Source organism: Meriones unguiculatus, assembly GCF_030254825.1.
Source record: "Meriones unguiculatus strain TT.TT164.6M chromosome 13 unlocalized genomic scaffold, Bangor_MerUng_6.1 Chr13_unordered_Scaffold_28, whole genome shotgun sequence".
NCBI lineage: Eukaryota > Metazoa > Chordata > Mammalia > Rodentia > Muridae > Meriones > Meriones unguiculatus.
This window is the reverse complement of record NW_026843644.1, coordinates 13,671,699-13,683,761: the sequence shown is the minus strand read 5'-3', so window position 1 is coordinate 13,683,761 and position 12,063 is coordinate 13,671,699. Positions and strand designations below refer to the sequence as shown.

The window sequence follows — 12,063 nt, the reverse complement described above, 5'->3', positions numbered from 1 at the left end:
CATCAATGGACTCAACTCTCCAACAAAAAGACACAGATTAACAGAATGGATACGTAAACTAAACCCAGCTATCTTGCATATAAGAAACACATCTAAGACACAAAGATAGACATTACCTGAGGGTAAAGGGCTGGAAGACGACTTTCCAAGCAAACGGACCCAAGAAGCAAGCAGGAGTAGCCATTCTAATATCTGATAAAATAGACTTTCAACCGAAATTAATAAAAAGAGATGGGGAAGGACACTTCATACTCATCAAGGGAAAATTTCACCAGGAAGACATCACAATCCTGAACATCTATGCCCCAAATACAAGAGCACCCACATTTGTTAAAGATACATTGATAAAATTTAAAGCACATATAGATCCCCACACATTAATAGTGGGAGACTTCAACACCCCACTCTCAACAAAGGACAGGTCAACAAAACAGAAATTAAACAAAGAAACAATGTCTCTGACAGAGGTCATGAATCAAATGGACCTAACAGACATTTACAGAACTTTACACCCAAACACAAAAGAATTTACCTTCTTCTCAGCACCTCGTGGAACCTTCTCCAAAATAGACCATATAGTGGGTCACAAAGCAAGCCTCAACAGATACAAGAAGATTGAAATAATCCCATGTATCTTGTCTGATCACCATGGAATAAAGCTGGACCTCAACAATAACAGAAATAGCAAAAAGCCTACACACACGTGGAAACTGAACAACTTGCTACTAAATGACAGCTGGGTCAGGGAAGAAATAAAGAAAGAAATTAAAGTCTTTCTAGAAATCAATGAAAATGAAGACACAACATACGGAAACTTGTAGGACACAATGAAAGCAGTGCTAAGAGGAAAGTTCATAGCACTAAGTGCCTTAAAGAAGAAATTTGAGACAGCTCATTCAAGCACCTTAATGGCTCACTTAAAAACCCTAGAAAAAAAAAGAAGCAGATGCACCAAGAAGGAGTAGACTGCTGGAAATAATCAAACTCAGGGCTGAAATCAATCAATTGGAAACAAATAAAACAATTCAAAGAATCAATGAAACCAAGAGCTGGTTCTTTGAGAAAATCAACAAGATCGACAAACCCTTAGCCAAGCTAACTAAAAGGCAGAGAGACACCACCCAAATCAACAAAATCAGAAATGAAAAGGGGGATATAACTACAGAAACTGAGGAAATCCAAACAATTATTAGGACTTACTTCAAAAGTCTATATGCCACAAAATCTGAAAATTTAAATGAAATGGACAATTTTCTTGATCGATTTGAATTACCAAAGCTGAACCAGGACCACGTGAATCAACTAAATAGTCCTATATCCCCCAAAGAAATAGAAGCGGTCATCAAAAGTCTCCCATCCATAAAAAGCCCAGGACCAGATGGCTTCAGCACAGAATTCTACCAGACCTTCAAAGAAGAGCTAACACCAATTCTCTTCAAACTATTCCACAAAATAGAAACAGAAGGAACATTACCGAACTCATTCTATGAAGCCACAGTCATCTTGGTACCTAAACCTCACAAAGACTCAACAAAGAAAGAGAATTTCAGGCCAATCTCCCTTATGAACATTGATGCAAAAATACTTAACAAAATACTTGCAAACCGAATCCAAGAACACATCAAAGATATCATCCACTATGACCAAGTAGGCTTCATCCCAGGTATGCAGGGGTGGTTCAATATACGGAAATCCGTCAATGTGATCCACCATATTAACAAACTGAAAGAAAAAAAAACACATGATAATCTCCCTAGATGCTGAAAAAGCCTTTGACAAAATCCAAAATCCATTCATGTTCAAAGTATTGGAGAGATCAGGGATACAAGGCACATATCTAAACATAGTAAAGGTGATATACAGCAAGCCTATAGCCAAGATCAAACTGAACGAAGAGAAACTTAAAGCAATCCCACTGAAATCAGGGACAAGACAAGGCTGCCCACTCTCTCCATATCTCTTCAACACAGTGCTGGAAGTCCTTGCTAGAGCAATTAGACAGTTGAAGGAGATCAGGGGGATACAAATTGGAAAGGAAGAAGGCAAATTATCACTATTTTCAGACAATATGATTGTATACCTGAGTGACCCCAAAAATTCTACAGAGAACACCTACAGCTGATAAATACCTTCAGCAAAGTGGCCGGATACAAAATTAACTCAAAAAAATCAGTAGCCCTCCTGTATATAAAAGACAAAAGGGCTGAGAAAGAATTTAGGGAAACAACACCCTTCACATTAGCCACAAATGACATAAAATACCTCGGAGTAACCCTAACCAAGGAAGTCAAAGACTTGTATGAAAAAAATTTCAATTCTCTGAAGAAAGAATTATAAGAAGATATGAGAAGATGGAAAGATCTCCCATGCTCATGGCTAGGTAGGATTAACATAGTAAAAACGGCCATTTTACCAAAAGCAATCTACAGATTCAATGCAATTCCCATCAAATTACCAACACAATTCTTTACAGACCTGGAAAGAAAAATTCTCAACTTCATATGGAATAACAAGAAACCCAGAATTGCTAAAACAATCCTCTACAATAAAAGATCTTCTGGAGGTATCTCCATCTCTGATCTTAAGTTGTACTATAGAGCAACAGTTTTAAAAACTGCATGATACTGGCATAGAAACAGAATGGTGGATCAATGGAACCGAACAGAGGACCCAGAAATAAACCCACACACTTATGGACACCTGATCTTTGACAAAGATGCCAAAACCATACAATGGAAAAAAGATAGCATCTTCAACAAATGGTGCTGGTCCAACTGGATGTCTACATGTAGAAAAATGAAAATAGATCCATACTTATCACCCTGAACAAAAATGAAGTCCAAGTGGATCAAAGACCTCAACATAAAACCAGACACATTAAATTGGCTAGAAAAAAAAGTGGGGAATACCCTAGAACTCATTGGTACAGGGGAAAACTTCCTGAACAGAACACCAACAGCACAGGCTCTAAGAGCAACAATCAATAAATGGGACCTCATGAAACTGAAAAGCTTCTGTAAAGCAAAGGACACCGTTATCAAAACAAAGTGACTGCCTACAGATTGAGAAAGAATCTTCACCAACGCTTTATCTGATAGAGGACTCATATCCAGTATATATAAAGAACTAAAGAAGCTGAAAAGCAGCAAACCAAGTAATCCACTTAAAAAATGGGGAACAGAGCTAAACAGAGAATTCTCTGTAGAGGAATACTGAATGGCAGAGAAGCAATTAAAGAAATGCTCAACCTCACTAGCCATTAGGGAAATGCAAATCAAAACAACCCTGAGATTTCACCTTACACCCATGAGAATGTCCAAGATCAAAAACTCAAGTGACAACACATGCTGGAGAGGTTGTGGAGAAAGGGGAACCCTTCTCCATTGCTGGTGGGAATGTAAACTTGTACAACCACTCTGGAAATCAATCTGGCACTTTCTCAGACAACTAGGAATAGTGCTTCCCCAGATCCAGCCATACCACTCCTAGGCATATATCCAAAAGAGGCTCAAGCATACAAAAAGGAAATTTGCTCAACCATGTTTGTAGCAGCTTTATTTGTAATAGCCAGAAGCTGGAAACAACCCAGATGCCCCTCAACTAAAGAATAGATGCAGAAATTGTGGTACATCTACACAATGGAATATTACTCAGCAATGAAAAATAAGGAAATCATGAAATTTGCAGGTAAATGGTGGAATCTGGAAAGGATCATTCTTCGTGAGTTGTCCCAGAAGCAAAAAGACACACATGGTATATACTCACTCATATAGACATACAACATAGGACAAACCCACTAAAACCTGTGCATCTAAAGAAACTAATCAAGAGAGAGGACCCTAACTAAAATGTCCAATCCCCATCCAGAAAGGCAAAGAGGATGGACACCAGAAGAAGAAAACAGGAAACGACCTAGGAACCTACCACAGAGGGCCTCTGAAAGGCTCTGCCCTGCAGACTATCAAAGCAGATGCTGAGCCTGATGGGCAACTGTTGGGCAGAGTGAATGGAATTTTATGTATGAAGTGGGAAATAGTAAGAGCTGGAGAGGACAGGGTCTCCACAAGGAGAGCAACAGAAGAAGAAAATTTGAACACAGGGAACTTCCCAGAGACTCATACTCCAACCAAGGACTATTCATAGAGATAACCCAGAACCCCTGCACAGATGTAGCCCAGGGCAGTTCAGAGTCCAATTGGGTTACATAGTAATGTGAAGAGGGACTGCCTCTGACATAATCTGATTGGCCTGCTCTTTGATCACCTCCCCCTGGGGGGAGGAGACTTACCAGGCCATAGTAGAGGACAATGCAGCCACTTTTGATGTGAACTGATGGACTAAGATCAGAAAGGAGAGAAGAACCTCCCCTATCAGTGGACTTGGGGAGTGGCATGCATGCAGAGGGAGGAGGGAGGGTGGGATTGGGAGTGGAGGAGGGAGGGGCTTGTGGGGGTATGCAGAATGAATAAAGTGTAATTGATGAAAAATTAAAAAAATAAAAAAAGAAAAGAAAAGAAAAGAAAAAAAAGCTTCTGGAGATATCTCCATCTTGGATCTCAAGCTGTACTACAGAGAAACAGTAAAAATGGTGTTGTATTGACATAGAAACATACTGGTGAATCAGTGGAAGTGAAACAAAGACTCAGAAATAAACCCACACACCTACAATACCTGATTTTTGACAAAGAAGCCAAAACCATTCAATGGAAAAAAGAACATCTTCAACCAATGGTGCTTGCCTAACTGGATGTCCACATATAGAAAGATATAAATAGGTCCATACTTATCACCCTGCATAAAATAAAGTCCTTGTGGATCAAATACCTCAACATAAAATTAACACTCTTAATCTGTTATTAAAAAAAGTGAGGAAGATCTTGAACACATTGGCACAGGAGACAACTTCCTGAACAGAACACCAGCAGCACAGGCTCTAAGATCAACAATCAATAAATGGGACCTCATGAAACTGAAAATCTTCTCTAAACCAAAGGACATTGTCAGCAGGACAAAATGATGGCTTACAGACTGTGAAAGGATCTTCACCAACTCTGCATCTGACAGAAGGCTAATATCCAGAATATATAAAGAACCCAACAAATCAAATAATCCAATTAAAAATTGGGTACAGAGATAAAGAGAAATTCTCAACAGAGGAATATTGAATGGTGTAGAAACACTTAAAAATGCTCAACGTCCTTAAAAATCTGAGAAATGAAAATCAAAATGGCTCTGAGATTCCACCTCACACCCATCAGAATGGCTAAGATCAAAAACTCAAGGGACAACACATGCTGGGGAAGCTGTGCAGAAAGGAGAGCCCTCCTCCATTGCTGGTGAAAATCTAAACTTGTACAGCTGCTTCGGAAATCAGTCTTGTGCTTTCTCAGAAAACTGGGAATACTGCTACTCCAAGACTCAGCTAAAAAACTCCTAGGTATATATCAGAAAGATGTTCAACCATACAACAAGGGCATTTGCTCAACTATGACTGTAACAGCTTTATTCATAATAGCCAGAAACTGGACTCAAACTAGATGTCCCTCAATGGGGGAATGGATACAGAAATTGTGGTAGATTTACACAAGGAAATAATACTGAGGTATTAAAAACAAGAAAATCATGAAATTTGCAGGCAAATGGATGGAACTAAAAAAGATCACCCTGAGTGATGTATCCCAGAAGCAGAAATACATGTTTGGTATATATTCACTTATAAGTGGACATTACCCATACAATATAGATTGGACATACTAACATCTACAGACTTTAAAAAGCTAAAGTACAGGGAGAAACATAGGGAAGATGCTTAATTCTCATTCAGGAAAGAAAACAGAATAGATGCCAGAGCACATAGAAGAGAGAGAACAGGATAGGAGCCTTCCAAGGATGAGCACTAAGTGACTCCACTTAACAGGTGATTGAAGCAGATGGAGAGATCCACAGCAAAATTTTGTATAGAGCACAAAAAGTCTTATTGAAGAAGTGGGAGATAGAAGGACCTAAAGGGGACAGGAGTCACTCAATTAGACCAACAAAGCCAAAATATCTGGGTCCTGGGGCCATGCAGAGACTGATGCATCAACCAAAGACTATGAGAGGACTTACATCCCTGCTCAGATGTAGCCCATGGACAGCTCAGTCTCCATATGGGATTCCTAGTAAGGGGAGAAGAGACAGTCTCTGAACTTGGTTGCCTGCTTCTTGATCACTTCTCCCTGGTGGGGCCACCTAGTCAGCCCACAGATGAATAGGATACAGGGAGTCTTAATGGAACCTGATAGGCTAGGGTCTGATAGGACCTTCCCTATCAGAGGACTACATGAGAAGGATAGGGGATAATGGAGGAGAGAGGGATAATGGTACATCGAGTAGATGAGGGAGGGGGCTACAAGTGGAATTCAAAGTGAATATAAATATAAAAATTAATGATAAATATGGGTGACAGAATGAAGCATACATAAGACACAATTTACTGAGAAACACAAAAAATACTCATCTTTAATCATAGATCTATCTAGAAAAAAGAACTTAGGCAACCAAAACCTCAAATGACAAATAATATATGTTTAGTGTTCTTCTTGGCACTATAGTAATAGAGAATGTGATAGGATGCAGACAATATCATTGGAAATCTTTCTTCATGGAGTGACTAATAGGAGTTGAGATGTTGATTTACTTTCTCCCCACATATCAGCAGGAATGTATCCCTTGCTGAATTCAAGAGTACCCAAACCTTGAGAGAAATTACTGCCTGCCCATGGCAGTGACCTTCCTGTCATTTGAGGAACCTCTGGGTTTGGCCCTGGCCTGTATGGCTTTGTGCTTATCTGTCAGCACAGCTATAGTTTTGGGGATCTTTCTCAAGCACCATGACTCACCCATCATTAAGTTCAATAACTGGACTATAGTAAGTTTATATAAAATGTATATCTAACCATAACTATAAGAGCCCTTCATTTAAGCAATGTTATATAGATACACTCTATTTTAGAACAGAAACTACTTCTGAAAACATATTTTAGTAAGTTATACATGTTACTTTTTAATTTCTGGAAAATATAAGTAATCAAATTTTAATTACATAATAGTAATTTAGATAAATAATACAGGTATTATATATTTTTCCCTTAGTATTTTATTTTTCTGGAGGAAACAGGAATTAGGTTGACAGTTGACATCTTCTGTTGGACAAGCAAAAACCTGGACCTCTGGCAAAGGGAGCTTGCTAAATTGTACATCCACAGCGGAAATCAGTGTTCAGAATTCTCAAAATTATGAAAATAAATCTACTATATGAACCACTTGTAACTTTCCTTGACATATGCACCATGGACTCAACATACTCCTTCAAAAATATTTTCTCAACCATACTCATTGCTATTCTGTTCACAATAGGTACAAAACGAGAACACCTAAATATCCTTCAACTGATATAGATAAGTGAAATGATATACACATAAGTAGATAGAAATATAAATGACGATGTTGATTTAGGTAACTCAAATCTAGAACACAGATTTCACATGTCCTATCTACTCTGAAGCATATAGCTCTAGATCTTCAGTTGTGAGTATTCACCCTAGTGTGAAAGAAAAGAAAGTGTGGCAAAAGATTGGGTACCAGCCCCAGCCTTTGATAGTATCCAGAGAGGAGGGAAGGATAAGGTGGAGGAGAAATGAGTCAGACATGGTTGTCCAAAGAAACTTAGAGTCTTGACTCACTGGCAGTCAGAGTACTTCTTTATTTAGACAGATTTCAATAATAAAAGAGAGATTCACGTTGTTCTAAAACATAGATTATATCATTTTTGTCTCCAGATAGGTGTTTTAACTGTTTCTTGGTCATAAATTTAGTCATCATTGATAAACCTTCTCTTTTTCCTATCATTTTTTCTTCATCAATGCCATAACCTGACATTTTTGAGAATCTGGAGGCATATTTGCCACAGCCTGAAAGCCCATTCTCAGGTTGGACACATTCTCAGATTCAAAGGCAATAGATAGAAAATCTTCAAGCCAGCCTGGGCATATTGCTTTGTCCCAAGAAGTATATTATCATATTTTAATGGACAGCCTCATGAAAAACAATTTATGCCAAAGGAGCAACAGTTGTTATTAAATTCCTGGCATAATGCATTGTCTATACCTCATATCTTTGTAGAATTTACCTATGTGCTAAATCTAAGTATTCTTTCATTATTTTGATCATACAACACCACAGTGATACTCTGAAAGCTGATATTTACAGGAAAAGGAGGTCATAATTGTTCACTTTTAAAATCATTTTTACAAAACATTCTTTGTCCATCATTATAGACCCTTGTGTAAGGTGAAGATGTCTCCAGCCATTCATTTACAGTTCTGTCTAGTCATTGAGGGGCATACCATATGTAGCTCCTAATCTTATATGCCAATTAATCGCCTGAGGATACAGCAATACGAGGTATTTAATCTCAAATGCTATCAACTCTCCTAGCACTACAAACTTTGGTTGCCTTTTAAGAGTATGTTGTTCTGATTATTTTCTTCTTGAGGAAGCACAGGGGTCGATTTTGCAAGACTATCTTGGAGCTGAAGTCTCATAAAGAATTCCCTGCCATTTTTATGTGAATTACAACTTCCACAAGGAAGACATTCATGTAGGACAAGAAAATTTATATTTCTGAGAGAGGCAGTATGCTCAGAATTTTTCTGGAGAAGCTTAGAAGCAGTACCACAGAGTGAAGGCATAAATGATTCATTGAAGTATTTCCCATTGCTCCAATGTCTCCAGGTCTTACATGTACTGAAAGCCCTCTAAGCATGTAGCAAGTAGAGATAAAGACCAAGCCTGAAAGACAGCATGAAAGCTATTGTAACATGCAACTCAGCTATGCTGGATCTTTGTCAAATAGCTGTGCTGACTTCAATACTTTAACTGTATATAAATTTTGGTGAAGTTTTAATCCATTTGGAGGTGACTTCATGTGAAAATAAGAACCTATTTCTATGTTTCTACATATAGACATCTAGTTTGGTCAGCATCATTGTTGAAGATTTTATCTGTTTTTACAGTGTGTATTTCTAGCTTTCCAGTGTGTATCTCTATTTTTTCTTATACTAGTAGTACATTTACATAATCAAATATTACTCAGACATTTAAAAATCAAATCATGGAACATGAAGGTAAATGCACATTTGCAGGTAACTGAGAGTGAAAGAACCTAGACCCCAAAAGAGAAATAGGGTATGTATTTGGTTTACATATATATTAGTTGCAAGATGTATGATATGGAAGCAACTGAATACAATACCACAGGGGATACATACAGATTAAGAACTGGAGCTTAGGGGAGGCAGAGATTTCTCCATAGGAAAGGGAAATAAAATACTTGGTACAAGTGGAAGGTGGGCTAAAAAGATAGAATTGAAGGGGATTGGGAAAGGAAGAGGGCAATGAAAAGGTAACATGAAAAAAGACAGGTAAAATTAAGGGTCATTTGTTTGGTACAGTGGAAACCTAATGCAATAGAAACTTTCTAAAATATATACATATAAGAAGCCAATATAAATGAAATCACCACACAAGAAGAAAGTCCCAACTGGAAATCTCTTGTCACTAAAGAAAGCATCCAGTAATGGTAATAGTTTATATTTAACTGAGGTATTGTCCAAAGTAGTGTGATTGTAATGCCAAAACAATACAGGCTTTTGCCAAGACTATAGGCTGCTCTCCATAAATTGACTGCAATGCCCTCTTGCTGGAGATAACACTTACACTTACATGGAACACAAATAACTAGAGCTTGTACCTAAATAGAACCTTCAGACTTATATTCTAGCAACCTTGATATGGGAAGTGCTCGGCAACTACAAGAGGAGAAATATAAACACTAACCCAGCTACCAAACTTTTGAACTATAACAATGTCCTACCTGTAAGACATATTAGTGCAAGAGTTGTAGGAGTGAATAACCAATCTATAGTTTGACTTAAGGCCCACTTCACATAATGGAATCCACACCTGACACTGGTTTATTGATCAAGAAAAAGAAATTACACAGCCCATGGTTCTGGGGGAAAAACAAATACTACATTCTACTAAAAGTAATGAAATGACCATTGACACCATTCTGCTATACTCATAGACCAGTATCTTGTTCAGCCATCATCAAAAAAAAAGTCATCCTGCATCTGATGGAGACAAATTCACAGACCCATAGAGAAAATAGACAGTTAGTGAGAGACGTCAGAATATGCCCTTCAGGCTCTTAAGTAATTCAGCTAGAAGAGTGTAAGAGCCAGAAAGGATAGAGGATATCAAAGAACAAAGCACTATAAATTAAGAGGACTGAAGAATAGATAAACTGTGAGAGACTGAGGCAGCATGCACAAGGCCTTTAGTGTTCTGTCCCTAGCCCTATCTCTAATTGATAAGTGCTTGCAAATGAAAATGTAGTTTTCTCCAAGGGACACTCATTTTATCCCAGGCACTACTCTTAATTGTATTTTTAAGAGTACATTCCAAAAGGTAGATGGCCAAAAATTTCCCTCACTGGCAAGTTTGGATTCTCATGTCCTAGAATTCTGGCATGCATTTAAAAGTTTTTTTTATCAGAGTTCTTATTTTAATTTGCTGACTATTTTTTTCTATTTTTAAAGCTACAGGTTCTCTGTGTGTATACTATTGTTTCAAGTTTAATATTTTATGAAAGTCCTGCATGTATGATCAAGTCTTCATCACTTCCCAACTTGGGCTCTTTTTATTTTTCTTTTCCTACTCAGATGTGTTTGCTTTTGTCTTTTTGCTATTTTATTTTCTTATTATACATTATAGCCCTCCTTTTTTAATATGAGGGTGAATTTAGACAGGATAGAAGGGGAGATATAAAAGATGCCAGGATTAAAGGAAGGGAAAACTTTAATCCGGATGAATATATAAGTAAAGTGACTATTTTTAAAAGAAAAAAGGAGAAGGAGGAGGATGAAGAGAAAGAAAAAAGAAGGAGGAGTTGGAGAAAGAAAAGAGAAGCAGGAGGAGGAGAAGGATGAGAAGATGATGATGATGATGATGAAGAAGAAGAAGAAAAAGAAGACTAACAACAACAATTGTGTCAAAAGAAACATTAAATAGCCATGCACAAAAGATCCAGAAAATCTGAAAAGTTCAAAAAAGTAATTTATGAATAATAGAAATAGAAAAAAAAGAAAAAAACTCACATCAAAATCCTAGAAAATATTTTCAGCAAAAAAAAAAAAAAATAGAAGAATGTATCCTTAACCTAATGAAGAAGGGGTAGCCTGTAAAAGTACAAAAAGTATATAGAACAACAATTAAAGCGTACCGAAAAGAAATTGTGCTCAGCACACAAAATCAAAACATTAAATGTAAAGAAAAGTATATTAAACAAAGAAGGGATATTAAAAGTTATAAGTTGAAAATACTAAGTTGCATATAATTTTAGAATAACTCCTGATCTCTCAAGAGAGATTCTAAACCTAGAATGGCTGAGACAGATTACATATAATCTTTAAGGGACCCTTATTCCTACATCCAGTAAACTTTCAATAATAAATGATGAATAAAGATATATTGCATAATAAAACCAAATATGAGCAGTATCTCTGTAAAACTTCACTACAGAAGCCAATCAATCGAACACTCCAATCTAAAGTGTTAACCACACCCAAGACAACACAAAGAATGAATAATCCCAAGCATCAAATCAGGAGGCAAAACCCCACACCATTACTACAAAATACAGGGAAATAATAAACATTGCTCATTGAAATCTTTCAACTTGGATGTTCAATTCTCCAATAGAAAGACAGGAACTAACAGAATGGACTAGACAACAATGTCCATTCTTCTGCTGCACCTACTGAACACTCTTTATCATCCAGGTTGGAGAGCATCTCTGTGTAAAAGGATGAAAGGAGACAGTAGAAGAAAGTGGACCAAAAAAGAAGTTTAGTGGAACTTTATTTTATAATGTTTACACAAACAAATACTAAAATTCTTGAGTCAATTTAAAAGAGAGTATGTACTGTACACACTGAATGAGGAGTTCCACCATTATCC

At 37.2% G+C, this 12,063-nt stretch overlaps 1 pseudogene; it reads left to right on the top strand.

Moving 5' to 3' along the window:
* Positions 1 to 12,063, top strand: part of LOC132650607 (zinc finger protein 431-like) — a 186,912-nt pseudogene that overhangs the window by 20,531 nt on the left and 154,318 nt on the right.